This window comes from Lissotriton helveticus, chromosome 9 (assembly GCF_964261635.1).
Source record: "Lissotriton helveticus chromosome 9, aLisHel1.1, whole genome shotgun sequence".
NCBI classification, from domain to species: Eukaryota; Metazoa; Chordata; class Amphibia; order Caudata; family Salamandridae; genus Lissotriton; species Lissotriton helveticus.
The window spans coordinates 827,559,962-827,578,636 of record NC_136070.1 but is presented as its reverse complement, the minus strand read 5'-3'; positions in this window follow the sequence as shown (position 1 = coordinate 827,578,636).

Below are 18,675 nucleotides of genomic sequence, written 5' to 3'. Positions count from 1 at the left end.
ATCAGAGGGGGGTAACAGAATGACACCTAATTATTATTCAGTGGGCAGATTGTAAATTATGCTTCTCTCGGTTTGGCTACCTTCACAGTGATGTGGCCTGCGTAGGAAAGCAGACCGTTAGAGGTGTGCAAAATTTACTTCATTTGCATATGTGTAATTACGAGAAATTTAGGAAAGATTATTCAAAATGCAAAACAGGCATTTAGAGCTATATTTTAATATGAAATGTGTCTTCATTTCGGCAAAAGGACATATTCTGGTGCTAAAAATAGTGCAAGAAATGCAAGTGCTGCAAACAGCACTGACTCACATTCCAGTTGCTCTCGCAGCTCCCATGTGCTCGCACTAATTGTTTCTTGCAAACTGCATATAATTACTTACCGTGGAGTAATAGTAATAGTAATTTTGAGTAACAAGCATAATATGAAATTACTGAAATTATGTCATACTACACCTGCATAACACATTTTAACCACCACCCCTGTGAAAGAAGTTCAAATAGGATTCTTTTTTCAAAGTTGCCCGAGAGGGCCTGGACCTCTTCCTGCAGCTCCTAAAACTGGCACCATGAATCGCAAAGGGGAGAAGGTTTCAAAGAGGACGACCCATTTGCTTTGCAAATCAGTTACTATGACTTCGAAGTCAGTAACTTGTCAGTGGTTTGTGACCAGAATTAGTGTTGCAAACTATTGATACATTTGTTACTGGTTCACAGTTAGGAATGGATGCCTCAGACCACCCCTTCAAAATCACAAATCTGTTATCATGCCTAAAAATATTTCTTAACCGCTAAACGGGTTTAGCAAATTAGAAGCATGTTTTTACCGGTCACAAGCCCTCTGATTTACTGAAATGGGGGGTTTTCAACCAATAAAACCCCTTACATATCTGGCCCAAAAATGGGGATACCAGTTATAAAAGCTTGTGAGAAGCTTCTAGTCCCCAGATTGGACATTGATTCTACCAACCCTTTTCTATTTGACATGTAAAGTGTTATTGATGTTGTCTATAAAATGTGAATCATATATTTTAAATATTGTGGTTCTTACTGCTATCTTGCGCTTTCAAAACATTTTTTTTCAACTAACGGATCTGAGGTGCAGGGAGAATGTTGGTTTAAGGGATTTGTCGAGAATTGCTGCAATTGTCCATACTCCACTTTCCTTAAAACACACGTAGACATCAGGCATCATCTTGTTGCAAATCATCTTTGCTTATTTTAGCATGGATAATAACTGATCTCAATTTTCAGTTGTATGTAATCTTGGCCACATATTTTCTGAATCTCGTCCTAGTATTTTAACCATACAAATCTGGGGTTTCTGGGCACCCTCACTTCTCCATTCCAAATCCCTCCTCTTGTAAAGTTGTTAGCTCTTACAAGACTATAAATAATCCCACTACGCTTGTCATGATGTGTCCACACAATACAACATGGCTGTTGATTGGAAGCGCCTAATTTTTAGAACATCTGCACTTAAGGGGCTAGCTGTTGTACTAAACACATGTCGTTTCCAAGGGGTTTCACATTACTATTCTCCAAGCAGTATGAGTTAAGAGCTATTTTTACAGTGAAATAAAAAAATCAGTGAAGCCATATAAATACATTTTTATCTTCATTGTTTTGTAAGGCTCCCCTAAGACGAGTTTCAGGTATTTTGGAGAGATCGGTGACCCTGGTGATTGGTAGCAACTCTATCAGGTTCAGATATACATCTTTTCAATTGCTAGTTGTGTTTTACTTAATGATTAAGATTGTATAAGAAGTGCCATGTAATAGTGTATTTTCAGTGTGGATAACAAAATCCAGCATTCTCCTGATATCAAGGGTCCGGAAGTAGAGTGTAGCTGGCTTACCAGTAAATAGATAAATATTTATACCTTTTAAATGAAACTTTCCTCTTCCTAATCTGTTTAGTGTTCTTCAACCCACTTGTGAGTCTTCATGGTCAAGAATCCTTTATTTGGTCTTTCACAACCATAATGAACACAATGAATAAAAAGTAAAAAACAATCCTAAATTCTACCAAGTACAAAAGTTAAAAGACACAATATTAGTGCAAGTTTACAGTCCCATTTGTGCCCTTCTTCACTTAGTTAGTGTTTGTTTTTCGCAGGAGGGTACCAATCAATGTGAGTAACTTTACCCCTCTGCAGATTAAAATGTTTCATGAGCCCCCCCATCCAGCAGATTACGGCCTGCCTACAAGTGCAAATATTAAGTTAGTTAAAAATCGGTTTTATTAGCGTCCTTCTTGCGTCGTTGACAATGGGGCAGCACACATCAGGTGGCATAAAGATTATTTTTGGTAACTGCATAGGTGACAATTTTCATCTTCGCGTTTGCCTTTCCAGGACGGTAACAAGTCTTTAGAGTCATGTTCTCCTAATCTATACTGCATGAACCTCTTTTTTATCGCAAGTCGGACATGTGCTAAGTAAGCTTGAGGTTTAAGTTGAGAGTAAGAATGTATTACCGCCCAGGCGTGACGGAGTTTTACTAAGGTTTTTTTGTCTTCCAAGATGGACAATTTCTTCGCGGTACCGTTGCACTGTTAAATGCTGCCCTTTCCATCTTGCAGTCCCATGTCTCTTGAATTTCTAATTCCACCAGAGCTGATCTCAAGTTTTCGCACCATGTGTTGGATATTTTCTGATCAAACTCGGCCTTTATTTCTGTCCAGCATAAATTGTTCAGGGAGCCGGGTTCTGAGGAGCGGAATTCCCAACATAATTTGACAGAAATGATTTTTCTCTGGGATTTTTGGTTCTGGAAGCTGAATTCCATGCGGATTTGAGCTGGTGATGCAGCTTTTTGGAGGTTAAAGACTGCTTTGTATACCTTGGTCTGGAGCTAGTTTAAAGTATCAATTTCCCGACCATGCCATATTTCTAGGCCGTAAGCCAGGGTGGGTAATAGTTGTGCTGCCATAACTTTCAGAATGTGACTATAAGAGGGGCAGCTCAAATTCTTTTGCAACTGTTTGTTTGCAAAGATTAGTGATTGTGATGTTGCTCTTATTTCCCTTTTCTGATCTGTAAGGGACATGTTTCGGCCCAGCGTGATTCCCAAATATTTATATGCGTTAGTTTCCTCTATTTGTTCACCCTTTGCATACCATTTAAATTTACCAGACCTCTAGCCCGCTAGACGCACTACCTTTTTTTCCTTCTTGTTTATCTCCAGCCCTTGCAAACCAAAGTAGTGTATTAGGTTATTAATGGCTCTTTGCAACCCGATCAGAGTTTGGCTCACGACCACTAAGTCGTCAGCATATTGCGGGTACTGTGTTGGCTCATTTGCCAATTTGGGTGGATGCCGTTTTCTTTTGGCAGATGGGTGTGTAAATCAGCGACATACAGGCTGAATAAACTCGGAGCCAAAACACATCCCTGTTTCAGGCCACTATATGTGCTCATCTTGGATGACACTCTGCTACCATCTCCAAGCTTCACCCTAGCCCAGGTATCACTATGCAGGGCTACTATGGTGTCGGTTAGTTTTTGTGGCAGACCCCATGCTTTCAGTTTTCCCCAGAGTTGATCTCGTGGGACTCTGCCGAAAGCAGATTTTAAGTCTATGTAGCATGTAAAAAGGCCGAATTTTTTTCTTATGGCTTTTTCTTTTAGGATTGTCAGTGCTGGCAGGTTCGTACTTGTACCCATTCCGAGCCTAAAACCTGTTTGAAATTTCAGAATTACACTCCTTTCCTGCATCCATGCTTGTAATTGTGATATAATCCAGAATGCATGAAGTTTTGCCTCAACATCGATCAGGGCAATGAGCCTGTAGTTACCAGGCTCTGTTCTGCTTCCATTTTTATAAAATTTTAATTTTAATTTTATTTTTTATAAACACCTTTATTGATATTCACGTATAACACAGCTAAACGCCTACAACCAACTAGTGGCCGGCAGCTTTTGATTTCAAAGGGAGGCAATTTACCAAGCAGTCAGGTCTACAGCTAGATTTCACACAGCAAGCCGCCTACAACCACTCTAGGCCGGCCGCGTTACATTTAACTATCCGTGAACCCCACATGAGACTTTTAGCAATATTCCATGCATAACCCAGCCTCCTAAATCAGAGGAAGGCCACATATCCTAGTATCACCTGCTCAGTGCGAGCATTTCGTATTCAATAGGTCAGTAGGAGCTAGCGCGGTATTATTGGTGTGGATTCTTTTTCACATTTTCAATTTTGAACCAGCAGTGAATATTCATCAGAAAACAAATTTGTAGCGATTGCATTGCAATTTGCTAGGCAAATATCTAGTAAAAACAATAATAAACAGTAACTGAAACACAAAGAAGGAAGGCAAAACATTTCCGACACGACCAGTGCAGCACAATTAACAGGTAGTCCCACTTTTTACACCACCACCCTAATCATGTCGTTGGAGTCGACACTTCAAAAGCTTTCTTTCAGACGTTACAAAGCTCCCTTCCTTCACCCCACATTAACTTGTGAGCCACTCTCAGATTGGCCTTCACTGCAGGCTAGCAGGTATTCGCGAAGGGGGGCCCAAATGTCTCTCTGTTTGGACTTAGTAGGTAATTCTTCCGCATAAGTCTCTAATTGGTCCCTACAGTACACCATATCCTTTAACCACGCCTCGACTTTAGGGCGTTGTTTGCAGTCCCAGGTAAACAAAGTACGTCTCTTCGCTAACAGCAGGGCCACTTGTGTTAGTCTGCCCATGATACCCTTCAGGTGCGGGGCATGCCCCAATAAACACAGCTCCGGAGTATTTGGCAGCACACTTCCTGTCATTTTCGCTATGCCGGCTATGATGCCTTCCCAGTACGAATGTACATGTCTACACTCCCAAGCCAAGTGCAGAAAACCCGCAGGGCCCACTCCACATGTTTACACGTGTCCTCATCACGTAACCCTATCCGCCAAAGTCTATGAGGGGTGTGGTATGTCTGATGCAGAAACTTTAAGTGTATTATCCTTAAATTGCTACTAGGGGTCAACCGCCCAGTGGTCGAGCATATTCGCTCCCAGTCTGCTTCCGTCAGTGGAGGGTCTAACAGTTTGTTCCATCTCGCCAAGCTAGTATCCTCAGTGCGTGGCATGTCCGCTTGTACCGCTTTGTACAATTTAGTAACCATTTTCTTTTTTGTGGGAGCCGTGATTACTACCTGAAGTGGCAGAGAAATGTCAGGCTCCACCGGAAAAGTGGTGTAGTGGTCTCGCACTGCCCGTCTCAACCTGTAGCAGGTGAAATTGAACAGCAGCGTCGGGTTCACGATATATGACATGTCCTCCCTAGATATGTACGTCCCCATCTCATATAGATCTCCCAAATTATTCTATCCCGACGGCACTAAGAGCCTTGATGGATCCCGTATCTTTCGCCACTGATAGAGCAGCGTGCCCCCTCAATAGGCAGCATAGGGGCGTAAAGAGGAAGTTTTTGAGTTTTACGCCCAATTGCCTGCCACGCTGCCGTGGTTACGTCAATCGTGTTAATCTCCGTTCTCGGCGTGTGCCTATGGACGTGTGTAATAATGCCTTTCAGGGGTATCGGATCAGCATCCCCTTGTTCCACCGCTACATGTGGCATGAATGCATGATGTTTGAACCAGTAGTAGGCGTATTGGGCCAGACAGCATAAATAATATATATACATATCAGGCGCACTAAAACCCCCTCTATCGAATGGGAGTGAGAGTGTGTGCCAGTGAATTCTTGGTTGTTTCCCGCCCCACACCAGCCTTAATAGTTGTGTTTGGACAGTTTTAAAAAAAGTGCATCGTCAGGGAGATCGGAACATTGCTAAACAATTATAAAAATGTAGGCAAAATCACCATTTTTATAATAGCTATCCGGTCTGCTAGGGATAATGGCAAGCACGCCCATTTGTCCACTTGAGCAACTAAGGCTGCATATGCAGTCCCGTAGTTTTCTGCAATAACCACTGCTGGGTCTCTGTGTATCCACACTCCCAGATATTTCACTGGTTCAGCGGACCATAACAATGGGTACTCCACGGGCGGAGACCCGGTGGCTGCCATCAAAGGAATTATCACTGATTTCTTCCAGTTTATGTGAAGCCCAGAGTCTAAACTAAACTTCACGTATTCACGCAGGAGAGGAGACAGGTATGAGGCCGGCTCCCGGACGTACAGAACCATGTCATCTGCGTAAAGCAAAATTACTACCGGCCTGTTGCCAAAAGTCAGCGCTGCAGCTTTATGAAGTTGTCATATCTTGCACGCCAACGGCTCTAGTACAATGGCGAACAGCAACGGGGACAGTGGGCACCCCTGACGTGTGCCCCGCTCTATACGCTGTGTGTCAGATGTGTCCCCACCTATTCGCACTCTAGCAGTGGGCTCAGTGTATAGCAATTTAACCCAGTTGACAAACATGAGGGGGAAACCCATTTTATGTAATATCTGTATCATGTAGCTCCACTCTATTGAATCGAACGCCTTCGCGGCGTCAAGTAACACCGCGACGGCCTGTAAGTCCGGTTTAGGACATGCAACATCGAAAAGATGGTTCGCAAGTTCATTGCCGTAGAACGATCAGGGATGAACCCGAACTGATCCGGCAGCACTAGAAGGGGCATCAACGGCTGCAGCCTCGTAGCCAGTATCTTCGCTAGTATTTTTGCATCTAGATTAATGAGGGACAGGGGGCGGTATGATTCGCAGTCATCCGGGGGTTTGTCCTTTTTTAGTAACGTGATAATCATTGCCTGGCGCAAAGATGGCGGTAGTTTGTCAGTTTCGTAAGCCTCTGCATACATCTCTAGTATGTGGGTCGCAAGGATCTTTGCAAATGCCTTGTAAAATTCCGCTGTGAGCCCGTCAGGCCCTGGTGCCTTCCCATTCGGGAGTGATTTGATAGCCGTCTCTACGTCTTCGGTGTCGATTGGCAAACTAAGATATTTCCTGTGGGCGTCCGACAGCCAGGCACAGGCCACGTCATCTAGATATTTATCCAGCTCCCGATAATCCGTGTCGCCCCCAGAAGTGTATAATGTGCTGTAAAATGTACGGAATTGTTCTATAATGCCCGTGGTCGTGAGGGGCGCCTCTCCATTCCTGTCTACTATGCACTCGATGGAGGGTTGCATAGCCCTGCATGTCAGTCTAGCTGCTAACGACCTACTTGGTCTCCCACCTTCCCCATATCGTCTAGCAACCTGTCTCTTGGATAGATACTTAACCTCCGATTCAGCTAGTTCATTGTATTCATCCACAAGGTCGTGTATGCGCGCCAGTGTCTCCTTATCATGTGTCGAGTCATACTGGGTTTCAAGCCCCCTAAGCTTGCCTTCTAGTGTATGTAACCTATTCCGAATATCTCTCAGTATGCCCGCCGCCGTGCCAATACAGGTCCCCCTAATTGTAACCTTGAAGGCCTCCCATAGCGTCCCTTGGCTGTCCACTGACCCCGTATTCTCCTCAAAATATCTTTCAATAGCCACCCTTATCGCATCTGCATATGTGGGATCTAGAAGTGCCTCTGCTCGAAATCTCCACGTGAATGGGGGCCTTTGATTCTGAGGGAGTATGAATGTCAGCAGTATCGGATTATGATCTGACAGTGTTCTTGGCAGTATCTGCACCCCAGTCACCCAAGCGTTGACATCGTCACTTACTAACCAGTAATCTAGCCTAGACCATCCGTTTGTTGCTGGTGTGACGTGTGTGCCCGCTAATGTCTGTGTCGCCAAGCATCTATCAGCCCAAATTCCAGCATGGCATTTGTGATACATGTCGCTACTTTGACCATCCTAGCCCCCTGTGGATTCGACTTGTCCATCTTGGGGTCTAAATGAGTGTTTAAGTCTCCTCCCCATATTATCGCTGTGTCAGGCCATGCACGCAAGGTTCTAAACAACTTTTCGTAAGCCGTGGTTTCATCTACCACCGGGCCATAGAAATTGACAATCGTTATTTTTACATGACCCAGTTTACCCAGTACTATCGCCCACCTCCCCTCCGCATCTGTGGCCGAATCTAGCACAGTAAAGTCCACTACTTTCTTTATGAGTATTAACACCCCCCTCGCATATGAAGAGTAAGAAGAAGCAAGCCTGTATGATGCCCATTTCCTAGCTACTCTATCTTCAGATATCCTAGTGAGGTGAGTTTCTTGTAGCAGTGCTAATGTGACATGTGTCGATCCAAATGCGCTAGTACCTGTCGTATCTTCTGCGGTGTATTAAGCCCCCGTATATTCCAGGATATAGCCTTATAGGGTGTACCCATCAGGGCGGTTCCGGTGGCAGATCATTATGACTGACCACGGACCCCGTGTGTGTGTGCGCAAGTACAACATGTTCCCAAGTTAGATCGTATCGTAAACTAAATGCTCTCGGTCCAACCGGACAACAGAACACCCCCCCTCCACCCACCACCCACTTCAGCATACCCCAATCGCTAAAGACATATTCCCTCTGAAACACCCTCCCCAACAACACTCCAGTCATCCCAAAGCCAGGTTGGGAACACCCATTGGGGATCGTGGCGGCTACCACCACTCCCAGGCAACTAGTGGGAGGCGAGCCATTGAGTCTATGTCGTTGCTCCGCATCCCTTCCATTCTTCTAGGTAGCACCCACCTCTGCGTCTGTGTGTCCGCCCTTAGTGGCACCGCTTGGGTCGTGCCCGTCTAAGCAGTTCGTAGCATTACTTAAGAAACCTTGAATCTTGCCCCACCAGTGTACTCTCCTTACTTGTCATTCGTCAATGTCTGAAGTCGGGGCGGCAGCAGAGTCCTTTTGCTGTCGCAGTAGGGCTTTTGCATGATCCATAGCTTGCTTGGGCGTCGCGCAGATTTTACCCTTCTCAAATGTTCCAATGCGCAGTCTAGCAGGGTAGAGCATTGCATACGGTATATGTTCCTTCTGTAAGATCTTCTTAACATTGTGGAACTCCTTGCGCGCCGTAGGGGTAAAATCTGGGTAAAACGACAACGTGTTCCCTTGATGATTAATGTTCCTTTTTTGCCGAGAGATGCGCAGTACTGTGTCTCTGTCTCGAAAGTTTAGCAATCTAGCTACTATAGGTCGGGGCGGCGCACCCGGTGGGGGACGCGCCGCCAATGACCTATGCGCACGCTCCACAGCAAATAAAAGGGAAAGCTCTTCTTTACCGCGATTTCCAGAAGCAAAGTCTCGATGTAGTCCTCCATCTTCCCCACGTTTGTGGATTCCGGCAGACCCAGTAGGTGGAAGTTATTCCTGCGGGATCTCGCTTCGCTGTCCTCACTCCTTGCCTGTATAACTTCCAGCAGCTTGGCGAACTCCCCCGTTTTGTCTGCAATTTGCTGTATTCCGTCCTCCGCATCAGATATACGCTGCTCAGCCTCATTCAACCGGGCAGTGTGTTTGTCGAGTTTCGAAGAGAACTGGTCCATTCGGCCAGTGAGGACTTCAATTTTACCATCAATGGTCTGCAAACTGTTTTGAATGGCTGCTAAGGTTCGTTCCAGAGTAGAAGAGGGTGCAGCGTCAGCGTAATGTTCTTTGTCGGACGCCGAAGTCTGTCCCTGACGACCCCCTTTCCGCAATTCTCAGTTGAGGTTAGGTTGGGACTTGTCAGGCTTCCCCATGGTGTATCGACGCCGATAGTACGCTGCCCAGCCAGACTGCGGACACTCACGATGCAGCACTATCAGTCATTCACAGTCACCATCTGTTCCCTAGGCCTCAGATACATCAAAGGCCTCACTTATGCTCGTCGTGTAGTGAGCAGCGCAGCATCCGCTCCGGGAACGCCCGAATTATCACTAGGAGATGCCCCAGAACCGGCAGTCCGCCGGATCACTATCGCCTCTGCCTCTCACCACTGTCTCCAGCCAGGTGTCCCAGTTCCGAGTCTCCTCCGCAGGTATCCCGACCCACGCCACGTGGTGATCGCCTTGTCTCCCACCAACGTAGTCTTCCACCAATGGTCAAAGTGAGGATCCAAATTTGTATTTCACTGAGAGGGTGTCGGCCGTCCTCCTTGAGGTGTGTGGAGCTCCGGCGCGCGGGTCTCAGTTGTGCCTTCTGTGCCACTCGCACTGCACCGCAAATGATCCAAGCTGACTCCAGTGCATATGTGCCCTCATGTACCACAGTTTAACTCTGCGTCAATCAATGTCCCACACTAGCAGGCTAGGCAGTCGCCGCAGCGTCCAGCACACACCCGTGCCAGGTGGAGAAATCACAGGAGTCCTGACAAGTTTAGCAATGGTCCATGGCGGGAGAGTGCATCTCTCTAGTATGGCGTACCTGCAGTTGCGTGCCGCTCTGCAGCCGGCTGCGGCCTACGATCACCTCCCAAGCCGGGGCCTCGAGTAGTGGAGGGTCCGGAAAGGTCTGTCTGGTCCGGGAAGGTGTTGTCTCCGTTATCTCGGCGTCTGAGCCACACCGCAGGGGCGCCTTCCCAGCGACGCTATCAGCCTCAAACGAACCCAGCAGTATGCCCCTTACATTGTGCGGCTTTCCTGTGCATGAGTCACATCCGCAGAAGCGCCGCCTGTGCCTGCAGTGCCGCGTTCCAAACTCACAGGCCGGCCCCACTGCGTATCCCCCTCGCGTACCTCAGTTCGTCTCCGCGTCAATCAAAGCTCTCCACCATCAGGTTGTTCAGGCACCGCGGTTCCTATTATGCCCCCGTGCTCGGAGGGAAAGCCGTAGAAATTCTCACGATTCAGTTAATGTCCGCAGTGCAATAAAACGCCTCACCAGGATGTCTCCGCTGTGTCCGCTTTAATCTTTGCACCCGACTGCGGCCTACTACCGCCTCCCAAGCCGGGGGCTCGCATAGTGCGGGGTGCAAAAGGCCTGTTCTGTCGGGGCATGTATTTCCTCCACTATGTCGTCATCGGAACCCCTCTGCCGGGTCGCCCCACCAGCAACGCTGCCAGTCGCCGATGAGCACCGAATGGCGTCCCCCGGTGACACGATCGTCCCAACGCGCCACTTCAGGCGGTCGCCTTAGTGCCACCCAGCCGCCGCCATTTTAGGCTCACTCCAGGCACTCGCGATCCCGGCCAGTAGATAGAGCCCAAGCGTGTCTGCAAAGGCTCTAATCTCCGCTCCAACGACCTCTGGGGTCCAGCGAGTTCCTCCGGTGGATGCACCCCGACACCCAAGGGCATACGGGCAAGGATATTAGCGTATGTCTCTCAATGGCTGGCGGAGCAGCACTACAGTGCGGCCATGTTCGCCGAGCTCCAAGCCACGCCCCCTTCCATTTTTATAAATTGGGTGGAATATGTTACCTCTTCAAGAGTTTGGGATTTTGTTGTAGCTGTATAGGTGATTGAAGAGCGGCGTTTGATAGTTGGCCAAAAAATCGGGATCTTGTTTTGAAAGGGCATTTGGGAGGCCGTTTGGCCCTGCTGCTCCTTCAGTTTTCAGTTTTTTAATGATTACTGTTAGTTGTTTTGTGTTGGTTAGAATATTTGAACCGTGGAAGTTCAGTTCTTGTTGGTCAGCTACCGGTTGTACATGTCCCTGGATAGGGGGACATATGTTGTTTACACTGTGCTTTTCCTTCTGTTGTATTTCCGAGTCAATTTCCACCTTCTTGTCGTTTTGTGTGTAGTTATTCAATTTGTGAATATGCTGTGACCATGCTCCCTCACTTATTCCTGCACTTTGTTGCAATCCTGTTCACTTTGTTAAATTATTTATTATCCCCCAAAAGACACTGCTATTTGGCAATTTACTAGCACATAGTAGTTTCAGCCAGAGGGTTTCGATATACACCTTTTTTGCCTCCCTACAATTATCTTTGTATTTATTTCTCATTTCTGTGACTTTGCTATTGTCTGTAGTTATTCCTGTTCTTGCAGCTAGTGCCTTGGATCTTACCTCCCTAGCTATTTTCCTTTTCTGATCGCGCAGCTGTATGTTGTACCATGGTTCATTATTTGTTCTTTGTGTCCTTTGGTGTGCTGGGATTACTGGAAATTTGATTAATAAAAACTTTCCTAGATTCTCCCAATTTTGTACCAACAATTGGGTGCTTTGCAGCCCGATGTTGCTTACATATTTTTGCACGGTGTCCACAATAAAGTTGATGTTTGTCCTGCGCCATTTTAATTTCCTTAGGTTATATGTTACTGGCATTTCAGTTAAAGCTTCTGCGTTGCTTTTCTGAGACAGTTCGGCATTTATTGCCAATTCTTGTGGGAGGTGGTCACTTTCCGGGCGGGGATGGATGGAAAATAAATCGACTAAATGGAAAAGTTCCTTGCTGACTATGGTATAGTCTATGGTTGATTGTTTTTCCCCACACAGAAATGTGATTCTAGCCGGTTTGCCCCCCTTAGTGTTTCCGTTCAAGATGGTCAAACCCAAATTTTCCAGTTTTTTGTATTAGATCATTGGCCACAGGCTCTTTTTGACGCTTTTTGTTATTAGAGTTGTTCTTTATTAGGTTGGTGTTAAAATGACCTGAAATTCATCTCACAGTTTTGATGGGTGATTTGCAATTTAGCAGGTTTATTAAGCAAGACCATCTGTCCTTCTTGTGATTTTTGTCGGGGTGAGTGTATATATTTAAAATCAATAGCTGGCAAGGCTTTTTGTATATGGTGCTTTTGCCTTCTAGTTTCAAGACTTGCAGCCAGTTTTCTCCCGTGTCTAGCTCTTCCGATTTCCAGTCCAATTTTACCGTAACATATATTGACCCCCCCCCCCCCCTGGCTGCCCATATTTCCATATTTGGACGTTTTTTCTGCTAAAACGTGATGTTCTTCATAGCCAATGATGGATTTGGGTGTCAGATTCCATGTTTCCTGGAGTAAAATTTTATTGAATCTTTGGAAGAAGGTTAAGGTCTCCTGGCCTTGTGCCATTTCTCTGAAACCATGGGTGTTCCATGAACAGATTCTTTTGTTGTATTCCTTAAGTGAACTTGGGAATGTCTCGGTGTACTGTTTCCTTTTGGAACCTTTGCTTTCATCAGGATCGTTGTTGACTCAGGAATTGGGGAACCCATCACCAATCCTGGTGTTCTTCTATCTGTTGTGTTGGTCGTGGTGGGGTTAGGTGTCAGGATTCCCCGGCCGCTGGTAAATCACTGACTGCAATGCGAGTTGGTAGGAGCTCGCAAAACTACAACCCCCATGATCCTTAGCGGGCGCGCTGGAATGACGCTGTGCGACCGGAAGGAATATCTGGGCGTTTGCAGAGAGAGACGCTGCCGATTATTCCTCCTGGCGAGCAAGTTGTTTACTCGTATTCCCTGTGTTCTAGTTGGCGTTTTCTCGTGGTGAGCTGAGGCAAGCTCACATTCTTGTTGCTCCAGATCCGTAGATTCCTCAGGAGGGGCTTAGGAAGCGCCCGCATTGAGAGCCGTGTTCCGTGGTTCTCGACACCTGCCTTGTGGATTACTGAGGAGGGGCTTAGGAAGCACCCGCATTGAGAGCCGTGTTCCGTGGTTCTCGACACCTGCCTTGTGGATTACTCAGGAGGGGCTTAGGAAGCGCCCGTATTCAGAGCGGAGAACGCTGTTACAGGTTTTCCACTATCGGGGGGTGCTGGTGTTTGTGTGCATTCCTGGGAGCTCTGTGTTCGTTTATCCACTCCAAAACTCACTACTGGGAGTGTGATTTTCCTACACCTGCTGGACACCTAGGCTTAGGTGCCGCATGTTCATCAAGGAGCATTCTTTGTCTCTGTTGGCGCCTGCAGAGAAGTATCTGCATAGACGCTGAGTTGTTGCTTTGCACTGGGCTTATGTTCTGTTGATAAGTTGGTACCAGGAACTTACTTGGTGAACACTATTAGGGGATTGTATGACTCCTTTAGGGGTTGACTTTTTCGCTTCCTGCAGTGACCCTTGATATTGCGGATCATACATCTCCTCGGAGGGGGAAATCTTACTATCAGTAAGAAAATACCGGAAAGGAGTGATATTTACCTGTTTTATAACTTGGTGCATTCTGGTGTACTTCTTCCCCATTCTGGGTAGGTGTACTTACAATACCTCTGTTCATCTGGCTAATGTGAATGAAAGGGGAAAGAACAGTGGTGTACTGATATCTTCTTTTATTGTGTCTTTAAGTAGGAAAACCAGGGGATGTAGAAGAGCCCTTTGTATCACCCTTTGTTTCTGCATACCTGTAGGTTATTGCAGGTGAGGAAAAGAGTAACGTAGTGCATAAGTTAGCTACAACTGAGGGTTCTCATTCCACTCATCCCTTGCTTTCTCTATCTGCAGGTTTCGGTTCCAGTTGCCCAGCTGTTCCCCTCCGGACCTATCTTTTCCCCCGCTTGATCTCCTTAATAGTCTGTGACATTGATAACCAGACTTGGGATGATCTAGAGGTGGGCCCCCTTTATAGCATCAATCCAATCCCGAGGAGCAACCACGACAGACCTGACAGAATAATCGGCCCAAGAGTTCTGTTCCTCCTGGTTGGATTGATCCAAGGGATGGCCACCTTAGACGACGTACTGGCCGCTCTAGTCTTAGTGCAGGAAGAATTAGCCACCTCCCGCCAGGAAACAGCCGCATTACAGGCACGGATGGATGCCTTACAGCGGAACCCTTTTGATGCCGGGAACCCCGCCCCATCACCAGCCTCAGTAGTGGTAGAAATGCCTTCCCCCGTACCTTTAGCCCCCCCTGAAAGATTCCTGGGAGATAGAAAAAAGGTGCAGGTATTCATGACTCAGGTGATGTTACATTTCACCTGTAAACCCAAATGTTTTCTTACGAACCAATCCAGGGTTTCTTTTCTAATTTCCTACTTGGGTGGAGAGGCAGCTCAGTGGGCCGTCCCTATCGTCAAGAATAACGATGCAATCCTTTATGATTGGGTATTGTTTCGTACCGAAATTGAAAAGACTTTTGATAGGAGAGCAGAAACTTTTTCTGCTGATAAAGAATTGCTTGTCCTAAAACAAGGCAATTCCGATTTAGTCACGTACCTGAACCACTTTAGGAGGTTGATTGCGGAAACTGATTGGCCTGAGGCGAAACAGATGGTTTTGTTCTACCAAGGACTCTCAGAGAATTTAAAAGATGTCATAGCCCAGGTTGACCCCCAGCCTACAACATGTGCGGCGTTTATTGATTTGGCCTTGCGTCTGGACCATAGGTTACGAGAAAGAAAAGGAGAGCAAGGAAGAAAAGATAGACCGCTACTCTTGGGTGACAAACCAACAAGCGGGGAAAAGCATGAGGGAAAAGCAGAACCTATGGAAATTGGAGTGGTACGAGCGTCCCTAACTTCGAGCGAAAGAGAACATCGCCGCAAATTTGGTCTCTGTCTTTACTGTGGGAAAAAAGAACACTTCCTGCGCGAATGCCCGGTGAAACCTAAGGGAGGGCGCTATCGTACAGGACAAGCAGCGGTATCCACTGTCGACAAGGGGTCGGAAAACTCCAATGCTTGAGTTTGAAGGAAGGGAGGAACTCGAGCATGCACTTCATCCCTTCAGTAACAGAAAAGGACTCCGCAGGAAACCATTTATTCTTTTTGGAAATGGAATTGTGGATAGACCATAACCCTAAGAACATCCGAGCCATGGTAGATTCAGGAGCAACGGGTTGTTTCATGGATTTGGCGGAAGCTCGCAAATTGGGGGTGTCCCCAGTCACGAAATCTGTCCCTGAAGCCGTGTTTGCAGTAGACAGTCATGAATTAGAATCCGGTCCTATCAACCAACATACTCCGGAATACGAGCTGTGGTATGAAGGTTACCACATGGAACGACTTTCCTTCAATCTCATCCAGGCCCCTACATATGGTGTGATATTGGGACTCCCTTGGCTGAAGAAGCATGAACCCATCATTAAATGGACGGATCAGTCTTTGGAATTCTCCTCCCCTTATTGCCAAGAACACTGCCTAAGAGAGAATCTTCGACCTTCCCGGGTGTTGGCCGTTACCCACCTTGTCTCTACTGCCGCTGAAAAGGAGGTGGAATTACCTAGTTGTTACCAGGAATATGAGGAGGTTTTCAGCAAAGCGAAAGCCGAAGTACTCCCTCCTCACAGGGAATACGATTGCCGTATCGATTTAACACCTGGGTCTGTCGTTCCCTGTGGCAGGATTTATGCTTTAACACAACCCGAAACAGAACATCTCCGGGAATACTTGGATAATCTCCTTGCTTTGGGATTCATCCGACCTTCCAGGTCTCCAGCGGCGTCCCCGCTTTTTTTCATCCCGAAGGCTAACGGGGAATTACGCTGTTGCATTGATTATAGAGCACTAAATGCCATAACTATAAAGAATCAATACCCACTACCATTGATACCGGTATTATTGGAGCAGGTGAGATCAGCCAAGATCTATACGAAATTGGACCTGAGAGGGGCCTACCATTTAGTGCGCATCCGAAGCGGCGACGAATGGAAGACCGCTTTTAAAACTAGGTATGGACTCTTCGAGTATATGGTGATGCCCTTTGGGCTCTGTAACGCCCCTGCCTCTTTCCAATTCTTCCTCAATGAGGTATTAAGAGACTTTCTAGACATATTTGTAGTAGTCTACATAGACGACATCTTGATTTATTCCGATGGTGAACCAGAACATCAAAGACATGTGTGCCGAGTACTTCAGGCCCTACAACAAAACCAATTGTATTGTAAATTAACAAAGTGTGAGTTCCACGTTACCACTGTAGAATTCCTAGGAGTCATGCTCACACCATCAGGGCAAGTAATGGCAGAAAGAAAGGTACGTGCCATTGTGGACTGGCCTAGACCCGCCAGTGTCAAAGACATCCAAAAGCTCCTAGGATTCGCAAACTTCTACAGGAGGTTCATCTCGCACTTTTCGGACATGGTAACCCCACTCACCAAATTGACCCGGAAGAACACCCCCTTTGAGTGGGGCTTCGCCGAACAAACCGCATTTGACCGATTGAAAACCGCATTTACTTCTGCACCGGTGTTGATCCATGCTGATCCGAAACTCCCTTTTGTGGTGGAAGCTGATGCTTCGGAACTAGCAGTCGGGGCCGTTCTCTCACAAAGGAATGTGAGTACAGGACATCTCCATCCCATCGCGTTCATGTCTCGCAAATTGAATACCGCCGAACGTAACTACACCATTGCTGAGAAAGAACTACTAGCAATTAAGGACGCCTTCACTGAATGGAGGCATTGGTTAATGGGCGCCTCTCAGCAAATCACGGTGTATACTGACCACCGTAACCTGCAGTTTATGCGAGCGGCACGCCATCTCACCCCTAGGCAACTTCGATGGATGCTTTTTTTCTCTGAATTTCATTTTGTGGTTACTTTTCGCCCAGGATGTGACAACTGGAAGGCAGATGCTCTCACGCGTCAGGAAAACAACCCAGCAGTGGCCGCATCCCCAGAGACTAGCATCATCGAACCACAGAAGGTGATAGGAGTGATACACACTGAGGAGTTTCTCCACAAAGTCAAGAAAGGTATCCAAACCTTTGCCTGGAAAACATGGCTTCACCTACATCCAGAATGGAGAATCCGTCAGGGATTGCCAAGAAAAGGGCCTCAGTTGCTTCTTCCCACGCTAGCCTTGAGACAACAAGCCTTCACATGGTGTCACGATCTGCCATGTGCGGGACACACAGGAGGGAAGAAGACCTTGGAGAAACTGCTACGTACCTATTGGTGGCCCACCATCCTTCCTGATGTGTTTGCTTGGGTTCAGCGGTGTGACATCTGTTCGCAGGCTAAGAGCGATCACCGCCCCGCGCAAGGGCTTTTGCAAACCATGCCCACTCCTGAGAGTCCTTGGGAGAGCTTTTCTGTAGATTTCGTGGTAGGTCTCCCTGAAGATAAAGGGATGACAGCTATCATCGTAGTAGTGGATTATTTAACAAAATTGGGTCACTTCATTGCCTATAAAGGGGTTCCCACAGCTAGTCAGCTTGCCCATTTGCTGCTCCTTCATATAATCAGGTTGCATGGACTTCCCAAGGTCATTGTTTCGGACAGAGGAGCCCAATTTACTGCTAGATTATGGAAGGTCTGGTGTGACAGGTTGGGCATTGCCTCTTCCTTGTCCACCAGCTTTCATCCTCAAACGGACGGGCAAACCGAAAGGTTAAATCAAACCCTCAAACAATACCTGAGGTGTTTCGTGGATACCACTACTGAGGCTTGGGTGGACTGGCTGTGGACGGCTGAGGTAGCATATAACGATGCTGCCCATTCCTCCACTTCGTACACCCCATTTTTCTGTACCTACGGGTTTCACCCTAGATTTGCCCCCTTGAGTGTGCCTGTCGCTGAGGCACCGATCCCGCAGTTACAGTCTAGATTGGTGCAATTGCGGAAAACCGTACTGCAAGCAAGGAGGAATCTAGTGAATGCGAAACAGAAGTACAAGACACAAGCTGATAAACATCGCAGGTGTTGCCCTGAGTATAGAAAGGGGGATTGGGTGTGGTTGTCCACTCGAAATATCCGTTTCCGCAAGTATAGCGTTTTCAACCCCAGGTTCATTGGCCCTTACCAAGTGATTCGCCATGTCAACCCAGTGGCGGTGAAACTGAGACTTCCTACGCATTTCAGGATACATCCGGTGTTCCATGTCTCACTGCTCAAACCGGCAAAGTTTCCCCGTACAAAAACCCCTGCGCCTGTGAGAGTGCAACAGGACGTAGAGTATGAAGTACGGCGCATCTTGGATGCCCGCAGAGTGCGGGGTAAACTCCAGTACTTGATCTCTTGGAAGGGATATGGACCGGAGGAGGACTC